The following is a 12,970-nucleotide window of genomic DNA, read 5'->3' as shown; positions in this document are numbered from 1 at the left end:
CAGCGGTCGTCACGATGTCACCAGGGTGCATCTAGTGATGTCAACCGTGTCGACAACCAGTAATGTGGAAATTTGGGCGAGTTGGTGATTAATCATCATACCGTATTGGTGGAGCAGCGCACTGACAAGGACAAAGTGGCTATGACTTCCGGTTAGTCTGCTAGCAGCAATGCGCGCTCCCTGCTCTTCCTCGCTGTGGTGCTTGCTTGTGCGCGCTTGCGAATCAGTAATTACAGCCCGCAACGCATGTGCCAAATCGCTCGCGTTCCAACACAGTCGTGCTTAGAGGTCTGATTAGCTGCGCGAACAGAGTGCGACAGTGTTGGCCTTTATAGACGTGCGCGTAACACAGGGTCTATTGACCCTTTTCGCGGTGATCCCGTGGGCGCTGCCATGTTTGATCACGTGGTGACGCGTCCATTGCTTGCCTCAACTGCCTCCGTTGCCTCCTTGTTTACAATGGAAGTGTATGACGCCGGCGCGGCTTAGAAAACCTCCGTTTTCGGAGATATCGTAGACGGTGACTAGGTGGACGACACGAAGCTTTGATCACAGCTTGAGAGAACATGCAAAAGCGCTTTCGGAGCTGATTAAGCTATGTCCAGACGGCGCTAGCAGCGTATATAGTGCTTCTTCTAAAAGCGGGGCTAAATATGTACTCGAAGCTATTCAAGCTTTCCGATTATGAATTCAGTCAGGATTAGTGTGTTTTGCTCTTTGTTCTTTATTCGGCAAATATTTTGAATCAGTGGCTTGTCAGTTTCTGACTCAGTGAAGTTCCTCGGTGCGGCCACTATTTGATTATTTTCTGCCTAATCGCTCGCGGGTGGGCTCAGTTCTGATAGATGTGTTCTTGCGGCACACAATGTTTGAAACGTAGCTATTTTGTACATTGTAATACCTTGTAGCAAATATATATTACAGCGAGTAGTAACTCGCTCACTCTTGTGGACCGTCACGAAACATTCAGCTTCGACCATATAGGTGTAGTCCGTCATTTATTGTGCGTATACAGTGCGCATATATTCAAGTGTGCGCCCATTCACGTATTCTTGATACGTCGGCGATAGAGTGGGCGTACGTTTTCCTGCCATTTGGGACAGATGTGTATAGATAACGAGCGCGAAACTTACTATGACAGGAGGCAGCGCTACTATCTTTGTCATTCTTTAACGAGTGGTACACACTCTTGCCGACGTTCTGGGGATGAAGCCCTTTCTTTGAAGGTTAGCGATACAAGGCTGGCAGATGAGCAAATTTCTGTATCCTCGACGAAAGCCGTACATCACGAAGTGCCGGTAACACGTTCGGACAGTTGCAGCAGCGGTCCGCGAACTTGGCCACACAGATTCATTATATTCCTTAACATGCCAGTTACTATTTTTGCAGCCAACTTTCGCACACGTCTTCAATCCACATGATTCAATCTAGCATGATTGGAGCACAGTGTGTTAGCGAAAACTCAGTAGCATTTCCGACAGCTGATCGCACAGAAGCAAGTACAGAAGCGGTAATGGTTTCGTATTCGTGCGCGGTCGCTGAGGAGAGGTATGGCGCGCCGCCGTGAGCGCCATCTCGTTTCTCTAAAACAAAATGCTCCGCGAAAAGGGTCAATAGCGGCACGCTTCGCCTGAGCACGGGCCGGCACGGAAGCAACAGAGGGTAGCCGAGAAGCGCGGAGTCGCGGCTAAGGCCCCTCCACGTTACCGGCACGGTAACTCGCCGCACACCGTTTGCCATACGTGGGCCACCGTTTGCCATTAGCGGGACGCCGTTCGACAGCGGTCTTGCTCGCGAACGGCGAGATTTCCTTGCCGTGCGTAGCGACCGGGACTCATTTGTGCGGCAGCCTCGCTGCCGTTGATCGCTCGACGGCGCCGATATCGTCGCTAGGCCTTTTCCGGTTCCCATCAAAGCCAAAGCACACGGTGGTTCGGAATGAATTACCGACGCTCCCACGCCGCAATATTTTCTTATCGTTCTTGTCGTTCTTCGCAATAATTGTACACAAAGAAGAAAAATACGTTGATATTAGGAGCGGCGTCCACTGCGATGCGAGCACAGATGAGCCGGTCGTCTCCCGTCGGTATAGCCGTGCGTTGCAGCTGAGCTCGACAAGTATCGGAGCTCTCGTTCATGTTAAACGTTTGAACAGCGGATATTGTTTTATCGCGATAGCAATTATATGGACACTTCAACCAAATTTCTGCCGACGGCGTCGTCGTCGCCATCGCCGTCGCCGTGAGGTTCCATATAGATTCCAAGGGCGATAAAATCGTCGCCGCGCGCCGTATGCGCGAGCGAAAGCGCGCGGGGGACGCGCGCTATCACGGAGGGCGAACTCCCCCGCGCGCTATCACGAAGAGCGAACGCACGGCGGAAAGCAAACGCGACCGTCGCGCGAAAGGCCGTGGGGGTATGGGATAGACCGCGCGAGCCTTCGCCCCGGTGGCTGCGCTTGCTGCCAGCATTTTGACAGTCGTTGTCGGCGGTCATTCAGTGTGATCTATTCATGTTTGCTTGTGCGCGCTGACACCACGGTTGGTAATTCAGTTAAAAAGTTGTCGCAGTTTCACCTGAAAGGTGAAGCATCAATTGCGATAGCAAATTTGTAGAGAGCTATACAGAGTAATGATGTTAGCTTTATCAGCTGTATAAACTTGGACATGCAGCAGCACCGGCAACGCGCAGAACTATTGTCGACGCCGTCGGCGTTTTGCCCGCGTTCGTTCAAAATGCGTGCGGCGTTGGTGACTGTTGCCGGAGCCTCTGATATAAATAGGCACTTGGTACCGCAGCTAAACGTCGCCTCCCTTCCCTCCCCCTTCCCCCCCTCCCCCACGGCGTCTCGCGCATCGGAAGAAGGCGCGTTTGCTCTACATATATGGTGATTGTAAAGGAGGAAAGAGACGCCTACTTTTGCAGCCCTTAAGGAAGCACAGCGCAGAACGCGCGTTTGTTCTCCGCCGTGCGTTCACTCCCCGTGAAAGAGCGCGTCCCTCGCGCCCTTTCACTCGCACATACAGCGTTCAGCGGCGCGCGGTCACGATTTCATCTCCATTGACGTCATACGGAACCTCACGGCGACGGCGACGGCGACGCCGACGGCAGAAATCTGCTTTTGAGTGTCCATATAATTGCTATCGCAATAATAAGCGAATGTGTCTAAGTTTATGCAGTCGATAAAACCACTATCCCTACTCCGAATAGCTCTCTACTAATTTGCTATCGCAATCGATGCTTCGTCTTTCGGGCGAAACTGCGACATTTTTTCATAAAATGCACAATTTATCCATCGAAATGCGGCCGCCGTGGCCTCGAATTGAACGCGCGACTTTGTGCCCAGCAACAGAACGCCACAGGCACTGCGCGGCGCGCTGAGAGGTTCTCGTGCTTTTGTCAAAATAACCACAGCCTAAACGTAACTCTTTCGCCAATCTTCCACTCGCGTGCTTTTCACAACCTCATTGCGTGACCTTGTTAAATGATCTCTGCTAGCTGAAGGGGCTACGTAATCTCGGCAACATTATGGCCGACAGGCACCGCTTTGGGCGCGTAGAGCAATGCGACGCGTTAAAGAATCCCATCCACTGCCGCACAGACAAGTGAGACCGTCGCCTGAGAAGAATGGCGGCAGGGAAGCTGAATCTTTTGCGCGAGCGCCCTAACAGCCGTCGTTAACTTTTGACAGCGCAGCTGTTTAAGGCCGAAGTTGAACCGTGCCCAGCGTTGATTATGATGCTGCTGCTGCTGATGATGAACCTCTATCATGGCTCGTACCCACTGAGGGGGATAGGTCAAGAATCGGGCGGCAGTAGGTAGCTAAAGAAAATTCATTTTGAAAATGAGAAACGCAAAGTAAAAGAAAAAACAAAAACAAAAACAAAGATTTTGGAATAACTGTAGACTAGTATGCCAGCGCGCATTCAGACTAACTGAAGGGTAAATTTTAAGAGAGGTTACAATCAAGGTGAGAATAAATACAATGTTACTAAAGAATTTGGAGACACGAATTTCAGTGAAATGAATTCTGATCTGATAGGTAGAATAAAGCTACAATATTTAGCAGGGTTATCGTCTTGTTTCACTTAAAAAATCACACACTGCGCAACAAACGTCGCTGTGACAATAGCCTAGGGTCGAGGCCCCAAATGATAATACTGATGTCATCATCATCATCATCATCATCATCATCATCATCATCATCAGCCTACATTTATGTCCATCGCAGGACGAAGGCCTTTCCCTGCGTTCTCCAATTACCCCTGCCTTGCGCTAATGATTCCAACTTGCGCCTGTAATTTTCCTAACTTCATCACCCCACCTAGTTTTCTGTCGCCCGCGACTGCGCTTCCCTTCTCTTGGGATCCATTCTGTAACTCTAATGGTCCACCGGTTATCCATCCTGCCCAGCATTCTTTTCTCTTAATGTCAATTAGAGTATCGGCTATCCCCGTTTGCTCTCTGATCCACACCGCTCTCTTCCTGTCTCTTAACGTTAGGCCTAACATTTTTTGTCCCATGGCTCTTTGTGCGGTCCTTAACTTGTTCTCGAGCTTATTTGTTAACCTCCAAATTTCCGCCCCATATGTTGCACCGGTAGAATGCAATGATTGTACACTTTTATTTTCAACGACACTGGTAAGCTCCCAGTCAGGATTTGGCAATGCTTGCCGTGTGCACTCCAACCCAATTTTATTCTGTAAATTTCCTTCTCATGATCACGGTTCCCTGCTGGTATTTGACCTCGATAAACTGGTGTACTTAATCATAATCCAATTTTGCAGAGTAGAGCTGCGAGTAATATCTTTCTCTGGTTTGAATAACGTCGGCATGATGAAAAACGCTTAACCTTGCACTCGGCCGCGCAACGCTTGAAACAGCGAAGCTGGGCGCTCGTAGTCCAGCATTTTATGGAAGTGCGCGCGAACTTTTCATCTTATTTCTTGTGATGATGATAATTTCTTTTCGCGTGTCTCGGACTTATGGCCGTCACTGCGTGTTGCATAGCGCAGCTTGACACACCGACACCGCGTTCTAATGCCGACACCGCGTTCCAGTAGACCCGCTCCGTGAATGCGTCTCTCTCTGTCGCGCTCATAGCGCGCAAAACCTTTTCATCTCGCCGAGCACGAGCGTGTGAACGCGCCAGCTGTGGACGAAGACGACGAAGCTCGAACGCAATCATATGGTTCGCATAAATGCATGTTCTGCAAGCGGGCCTGTATAGCGTAGTGCTTACGACGCTCGCCTTGCGACCGGGGGTACGCGGATTCGAATCCCGCCTCGGCAAGAAAGTCTATTTTCATTTATTTCTTGTAGTTTCTTGATACGAACCACAAATTACGGCTGACTTAAACAGCTTCACTGTTAAAAAGTAGTAGTCTATTGTTTCAATTTCCTTGCAATTGTGGCACAGAGGGGACATCGTCAGACCAGCTCTATGTAAATAGAAATTCAATTCCGGGATGCACCAGCTTAATGTGGAGTGTATAACTTCGGACTGCCCAGAAGAACGCCACTGTTTATTCCAGCAAAAACCGAGATGCTGAAAGTCTGCAGATGGAATCAGCGATAATTTGCTTAAGTCGTTTCGTAGGCACAATGTTCTGAACTCGATGTAGTGACGTAGGCTGTATCCGGTAAAATAGGAATCAAAGGTCCACTTAAAGATGTTCTGGCTAATCTGCCATTTCGTTTAAGTATAAAACGCAGTGTCGAGGAACCCAGAGAAAATTAATTTTCTGTAACGTTGTAGGGACTAAATTTGGGAACACGTTTAAGATAGTTGTATTCGTTGCCGAGGAAAGCGACGCAAATACCGGCCGAGAGTCTGTAACTGTGATGTTATTGAGTGCAGGATCGCTCCAGAAAGAGATAGAAGCAGCACGCAAAAGCACAAACACACATCAGACTTGTATTAGACACACGTAATACTTTGAAACGGCACACATGCAACAGTTCACAAAAATACATTCTAGAAGACATGCAGCTATATATAGGTTAGTCAAATGTAATCTGCCTACAGTTCATGCGGAAGCAGGTGTCGCCATGTCAGAGACGTCATGGAGCCGGTGTCGGACAGCAGGGTCGGACAGCCTCGTGGAGCTCAGGTGGCTTTGCACCACAGTTGACGAGCCGGAGCCTCCGCGTGCCCGGTTTCACGTCCACAGCTGGCGAGGTAGCCCTGTGGCCGCTCACCCGAACGCTCGTTCAGCCAGGTTCAGGATCGCCAGCCCTCCTGAACCAGTTGCCCAGCGGAAGAACTGAATGAGGTGGCCTCTCAGCTGGTGACAGCTTTGATTCGGGTGCAGACGTGGTGACGCGGGCGGCGATAGCTGCTATGGGCCGGACGCCCAGTGAGGAAGCTCTCAGCCGTCGAGCGCCGAAGCTCGCGCACTGCTCACGCCACGAGCCACGCTCTCTCGAGCTACGCTTGTCGAGGCGCCACTGTCGACGCTCACAAACGTTGTCGATGATGACCGCTAGGGTAGATACCCTTTCGCACATACCCAATCACGGGTATTTGCCAAGAGTTGGTGTCTTCTTCGCCACCGCACGGCGCACTGTCTTCATATTTCGTAGGGAGCCTACATGCAACGCCGTTTTGAATGTAGGCTCCCTAATATTTCCCACTCCCGCGTACCATACATTATCACAGTAACTACGACAGCTGGAAATTGATTCGCGGGAAGTTTGCGTGGTGCTAGAACAATCACCAATAATTTGACTAAGAAAATAGGCGTGTAATCCGGAAGGCGAATAGAAGGAGAGAAAATGCCTACGCCAGCCTTCTCGTCTGACAGTGAAGCATCAGTGGCTCTTATATTGCTTGTTTCAAAGTGAGTGAGGTAATCTTGTAATTGGTCATTTAAATATTGGAATGGCATTGGTTTGATCAGCGCCAGCCACAGGTGGTCGAGAGTGGCGAGAGAGGAGGTGCAGAGAGAGAAAGAAAGAGAGACAGACAGAGAGCGACAGAAATAAATAAAACATTATGAACTTCCTTGGCGAGGCGGGATTCGAGCCCGGGTGCCCACGGTCCGAAGGCGAGCGTCATAACCAATGCGCTATACACCCACGCTCGCAGAACGTGCGTTTATGGGAGCCATGTGGTTGCATTGTACCGACGATTGTAACACAACTTGCTCTGGGCGAGAGAAAGAGTAAATGAGGGCGAGAGAGAGAGACACACACAGAGGGAGAGAGAAAAAAGAAGGGAGAGATGAGAAAGAGAGAGACAGAAAAAGAAAGAAAGAGAGAAAGAAAGAGAGACAGACAGAGAGCGACAGAAATAAAAAAGTTGTCCCAGTTTCACCTGAAAGGCGAAGCATCGATTGCGATAGCAAATTTGTAGAGAGCTATACGGAGTAATGATAGTAGCTTTATCAGCTGTATAAACTTGGACATGCAGCAGCACCGGCAACACGCACAACTGTTGTCGACGCCGTCGGCGTTTTGCCCGCGTTCGCACAAAATGCGTGCGGCGTTGGTGACTGTTCCTGGAGCCTCTGATATAAATAGGCACTTGGTGCCGCAGCTAAACGTCGCCTCCCTTCCCTCCCTCTCCCCCCCACGGCCTTTCGTGCGTCCGAAGAAGGCGCGTTTGCTCTACATATATGGTGATTGTAAAGGAGGAAAGAGACGCCTACTTCTGCAGCCCTTAACGCACGGCGCAGAACGCGCGTTTGTTCTCCGCCGTGGGTTCACTCCCCGTGAAAGCGCGCGTCCCTCGCACCCTTTCGCACATACAGCGTTCGGCGGCGCGCGGCGACGATTTCATCTCCATTGACGTCATACGGAACCTCACGGCGACGGCGACGGCGATGGCAGAAATCTGCTTTGGAGTGTCCATATAATTGCTATCGCAATAATAAAACATTATGAACTTCCTTGGCGAGGCGGGATTCGAGCCCGGGTGCCCACGGTCCGAAGGCGAGCGTCATAACCACTGCGCTATACACCCACGCTCGCAGAACATGCGTTTATGGGAGCCATGTGGTTGCATTGTACCGACGATTGTAACACAACTTGCTCTGGGCGAGAGAAAGAGTAAATGAGGGCGAGAGAGAGAGAAAGAGACACACAGAGGGAGAGAGAAAGAAGAAGGGAGAGATGAGAAAGAGAGAGACAGAAAAAGAAAGAAAGAGAGAAAGAAAGAGAGACAGACAGAGAGCGACAGAAATAAATAAAACATTATGAACTTCCTTAGCGAGGCGGGATTCGAGCCCGGGTGCCCACGGTCCGAAGGCGAGCGTCATAACCACTGCGCTATACACCCTTTTTTTTTCTTTATTGCCGATTGTGACAGTCCAAACAACAAAAGTACAAATGATAAAAACATCAGCCTACTTCGGCTGACGTAGGAGGGATTAAAATCTTTTCATGACAGCCAAGTCATCGAGGACAGAAATCCATTCGGGCGGTTCAGCTTGCGCCCGATACACTTCCCTAAGGGCCACAACACTTTCAATAAAGTTTTCGCACGTCGAACGGACGTTAACATCTGCATGTCGCACTTGCATTCGCGTCTTCCACAGACTGTGGAGGCCCAAAAGCATGATTAGGTCAAATGGTACTTCCGCTTCATTTGCGATGGGCAAGAACCTGATGCCATATGGATCCAGGGGAAATTCTTTTTTGACTGTTCGTTGGAGGACATCCCAATGAAAAATTGGGTCCCCGCAGTCAAGAAACACATGCTGTACTGTCTCAGGCTTTTTGCATAGCAGGCAGTTAATCGTCCATGGGACGAAAATCCCCTTTTCATGCAGCCACGTCTTAACAGGAAGTGTGTTAGAGTGTAACTTGAAGAAAAAGGATTTCACGGATGGGTTAACCGGCATTCTCTTAACTCGCTTCAGAACATCTTTCCCTGGGCCTCCACGGTGAGGTAAACGATAAATAGGAATCGGCAACATTGTGTCCACAAGATTCTTATACAGATTTTTTTTTCGAAACATTGCACAAGTACTCAATAGAAAAACGCACATGCAATAGCCGGAAAGAAAGTACAACCTCTCGCATGTACCCACGGATAGCCCCATGCATACTCACACACGATGAAACAACGATTTCTGGGAGATGTCTCTGCAACCTCACTTGGATAGCAGTCCTCAGAAAAGTATCCCTTTGATCACGGAGGAATATAAAACGCGACACAACTTGACGCAGAAATAAGTGCACAAGTCCAAGCCCTCCCGCCTTAACAGAAAGAAACAAGTTGGTACGACTGGTTCTCTCCCAGTTAGACGCCCAAATAAAAACTGCAAAAACGCGGTGCATCTTTTGAATACTGGTCCGTGTTGCACACAAAACATTCATAATTTACCATATTTTGGATACAAGAAAAAGGTTGCAGACGGAGGCGCGCGAAAACATTGATAACTGCCTCCCCTGCCATGCATCTGCTTTCTCCCTCGCCCTTGACACTTGCTCATTCCAACATTCACTTGGTTCTCGATAGCACTGAAGGGGGATGCCGAGATACTGCGTTGGCACACAAGACCATCGCAATCGCGCGAAATGTTCGGGCATCGTTTCCCAGTCACCATGCCAAAAACCAGAGCTCTTATCCCAGTTTATCAGACACCCCGTTTGCTTGCAAAATTCGTCAACCGTGCTGATCACTTCAGTAATACTGTCTCTGTTCGAACAGAATACTGCAATGTCGTCCGCATAAGCGAGAATTTTTACATGCGCCGATTCTAAACGAAAACCTGAGATGCGTTCACTTTTGATTATAGCCAAACAGAGTGGCTCTAGGTATGCCGCAAACAGAAGGGACGACAGTGGGCATCCCTGCCTTACTGACGAACGCACTACCAGCTTGTCTGAAAGGTCACCATTTACAATAATGCGCGTAGTGCAGTTTGCGTACGCCATTCTGACACCTTCTATGATCACACGTCCTACGTTAGCGTGCTCTAGTATGCAAAAAATTATATCATGTGAGACACGATCAAAGGCTTTTGCCAGATCTAGTTGCATCATTGCAATCCGATCCCCCAGCGCATCACAGCATTCCAATACCGTACGTGCGACATGTACATTCGTGGCAATGCTACGTCCCTTGATTCCGCAAGTCTGATGCGGTCCAACCAATTTCGTTATCACGCCCTGTAATCTCTTCGCTAGGACTTTCATATATATTTTGTAATCAACGTTGGTGAGGCTGATCGGGCGATAGGACCCCACCAACAAACGCTTCTCTGGGTCATCCGATTTTGGGATTAACACTATGTGCGATGTGGTGAATGACAGTGGTACTTCCTTTCGCTCATATGCCTCAGTCAATACTCGTAACAGTAACTGAGCGACTATGGGCTTAAATGTCCTGTAAAACTCGGCACCAAGCCCATCAGGTCCTGGAGTTTTACCAGTCTGTAGGTCTTCTATTGCAGTTTCAATTTCGTTTTCAGTTATGGGCATCTCAAGACGCTCCTTTACATCGTCCTCAAGTCTTGGCAAGAGAGACAAAAAATCACAACGGAAAGCATCACCCATCTCTCTCGCATGGCCAAGAAGGTCGCTGAAGTACTCTTTAAATACGTGCTGGATTACATTAGCATCGCTTGAAATTTCATCACCATTTCTTATCTGCCTGATTTGTTTTTGGCAGGCGTATCGTTTTTCATCTGTTAAAGCTCGCTTCGTTGGTGTTTCACCGGCCCACAGTTTCTGTGCTCTTGCGCGTATAACTGCTGATTTATACCTTTCAGTGTCTATTCTTTCAAGCTGGCTTTTCACATCCCTTATATCTTTCGCATACTTCCCAGGCTCGGTACTCTCCATGCTTATTAAGAACTGCAGTTGCTCGCGCGCTGCTTTTTCCACTTGCTTTTCTTTGTGTCGGTTGGAGCAGCTCTTTTCTATCGCTTTACTTTTTAGCCACTCCTTGAAGTCTTCCCACTGAACGGCAAAAATACTGGGCCGCTCCTCGAGCAGCTTCTGCATCTCATCTGCAATGCCCTTTACAAATCCCTCGTCCTCCAAAAGTTTAGCGTTGAATTTCCAGAGATTCCAGTTGAAGCGCGTACTCCTTTCTTTCTCACCAAAACTTGCGATCACCAGGCAATGATCGCTAAAAGCCACAGGTTCAACTTTGTAATCTGTGCAAAGGGGTACAAGCTCAACGGATGCGTAAATCCTATCCAGTCTGGCATGGCTATCTCGTTGAAAGTGCGTGTATTGCGGTCTGTTCCCGTAGGTGAATATGCTGCCAATATCCTCTAAGCTATTGTCATTAACCAGACCGTTTAACAATTGTGCGCTCCTATAACGCACAGGCGTACCCTTCACTCGATCGGCAGCGGCACACACACAGTTGAAATCGCCCACGAGCAACAGCAGTTTGTCACAAACAATGTAGGACTCTAGACGGTTAAAAAATCGCGGCGTTCAGAGTCAACATTTGGTGAATACACGCATATAATGCGCCAACACAACTTCGAAAAGGAAAAGTCTACGACGAGAAGGCGACCACTTGGGCAAGAAAAAATTGACTCCACGATAATGCCTAAACTATTGCGGAAAAACAGGACGCACCCACCCGATGTTCCAACAGACACAGACACAGACATTGAAGTGTGCACGAAAGGTGGACACCATACGCTCAGTAAATTCTTCGCTGTCAATCTTCGTCTCTTGGACGGCTACGATGTCCAGCGCGTTGTCAGCGAGAAGACGATTAAGCTGACATTGACGCCTTCGTGCACCAAGGCCCCTGACATTCAGAGTCGCTACGCGTAATGCTACGTCCAGTTTCATCGCCATACGTTAGGAAAAGAGACCTGTGACATACATCGAACACCATACTTGGTCCCGCCGGGAGCATTGTACGGCGTCGCCCTTCCTCGGGTCCGTGTGCAGGCGTCGGGAAAACCGGCAGGCATACCTTCGCCGGCAGTTCCAAACCCGTGCACACTGTCCAGTGGATACACTTGCCGCCACAACCGGGGAAGAACCACACACGCACCCACTCGCACCCGCACAGGAACACATTGCAAGACTACGGAGGCGGTTTGTCCGCCTGCCGTGTCTCGGCCGCTAAGTTGGGCCGCGGTTTTAAACTAGAGCGCCGAATTCCTGGGGTTTTTGGCGGCGGCTCGTCACTGCCACCACCTGGCTCGGGCTTTTTACCGACGAACTCCTCGTGGGAGCGCTTCCCAGCTGTCAGGGCGGCAGCCTCCTGGCTGAAATCCATGGTCTCAAGGTTCCTAGGCTCCACGTTGTCGGGAGTTTTGGCGGAAACTGTAGTCGTATCCTCTAGCTTGCCTTCGGATTCCGGCTGAACCTCACGTTGCACTTCTACGGCCGCCGCTACTGCATTGGACGTCGTCGCACTATGCTTAGTCAGCGGCGTCAACGTAGGCGCATCCCGAGTCGCTGGTTGCCCAGTTTCACGGGCCGCATCCTCCGCGTCCGCCTCGTCCATTAGCAGCTCAGACGAGTCTTCACTAGTCCCGGGGCCAGCGATGCTCGCATAAGTGCGGGCACATTGGCCGTCTTCGTGGCCGAACCGTCGGCAGGCTCCGCAACGTGGGACCCGACAATCTTTACGGATGTGGCCCGTATTCCGACAGCGAAGGCATAACGGAGGCCTGCCTGGTACGACAACAAGTGCCAACTCACCGCTAACGTTGAGCTGGTGCGGCAAGTCGTCGAGTTTCACGCCAGCTTTCAATTTCAGTGTGACGAGCCTCGTTGTAGAGCCCTTCTCTGACATACCCCGCACACGCGAACGCTCCCGGGATACTTGGGTGACTTTTCCGTATGGCGCAAAGGCGGCGCGTACGTCTTCGTCCGGCACGTTGTGCAGCAGCCAGTGAAGCTTGAGTCGCACGTCCTGGTTCGCCGGATCAATCACCAGGCAGCGGTTTCCTTTCACCAGCAGCTCACCGACGCTGACAATCTTCGTTACTGCATCAGAATCCTTGAGAGTAATGGCCCAAATGTGGCTCATCCGATA

This window comes from Dermacentor silvarum, chromosome 2, assembly GCF_013339745.2.
Source record: "Dermacentor silvarum isolate Dsil-2018 chromosome 2, BIME_Dsil_1.4, whole genome shotgun sequence".
In the NCBI taxonomy this organism is placed as follows: Eukaryota; Metazoa; Arthropoda; class Arachnida; order Ixodida; family Ixodidae; genus Dermacentor; species Dermacentor silvarum.
The sequence above is the reverse complement of the archived record's forward strand: the minus strand, read 5'-3'. Positions refer to the sequence as shown.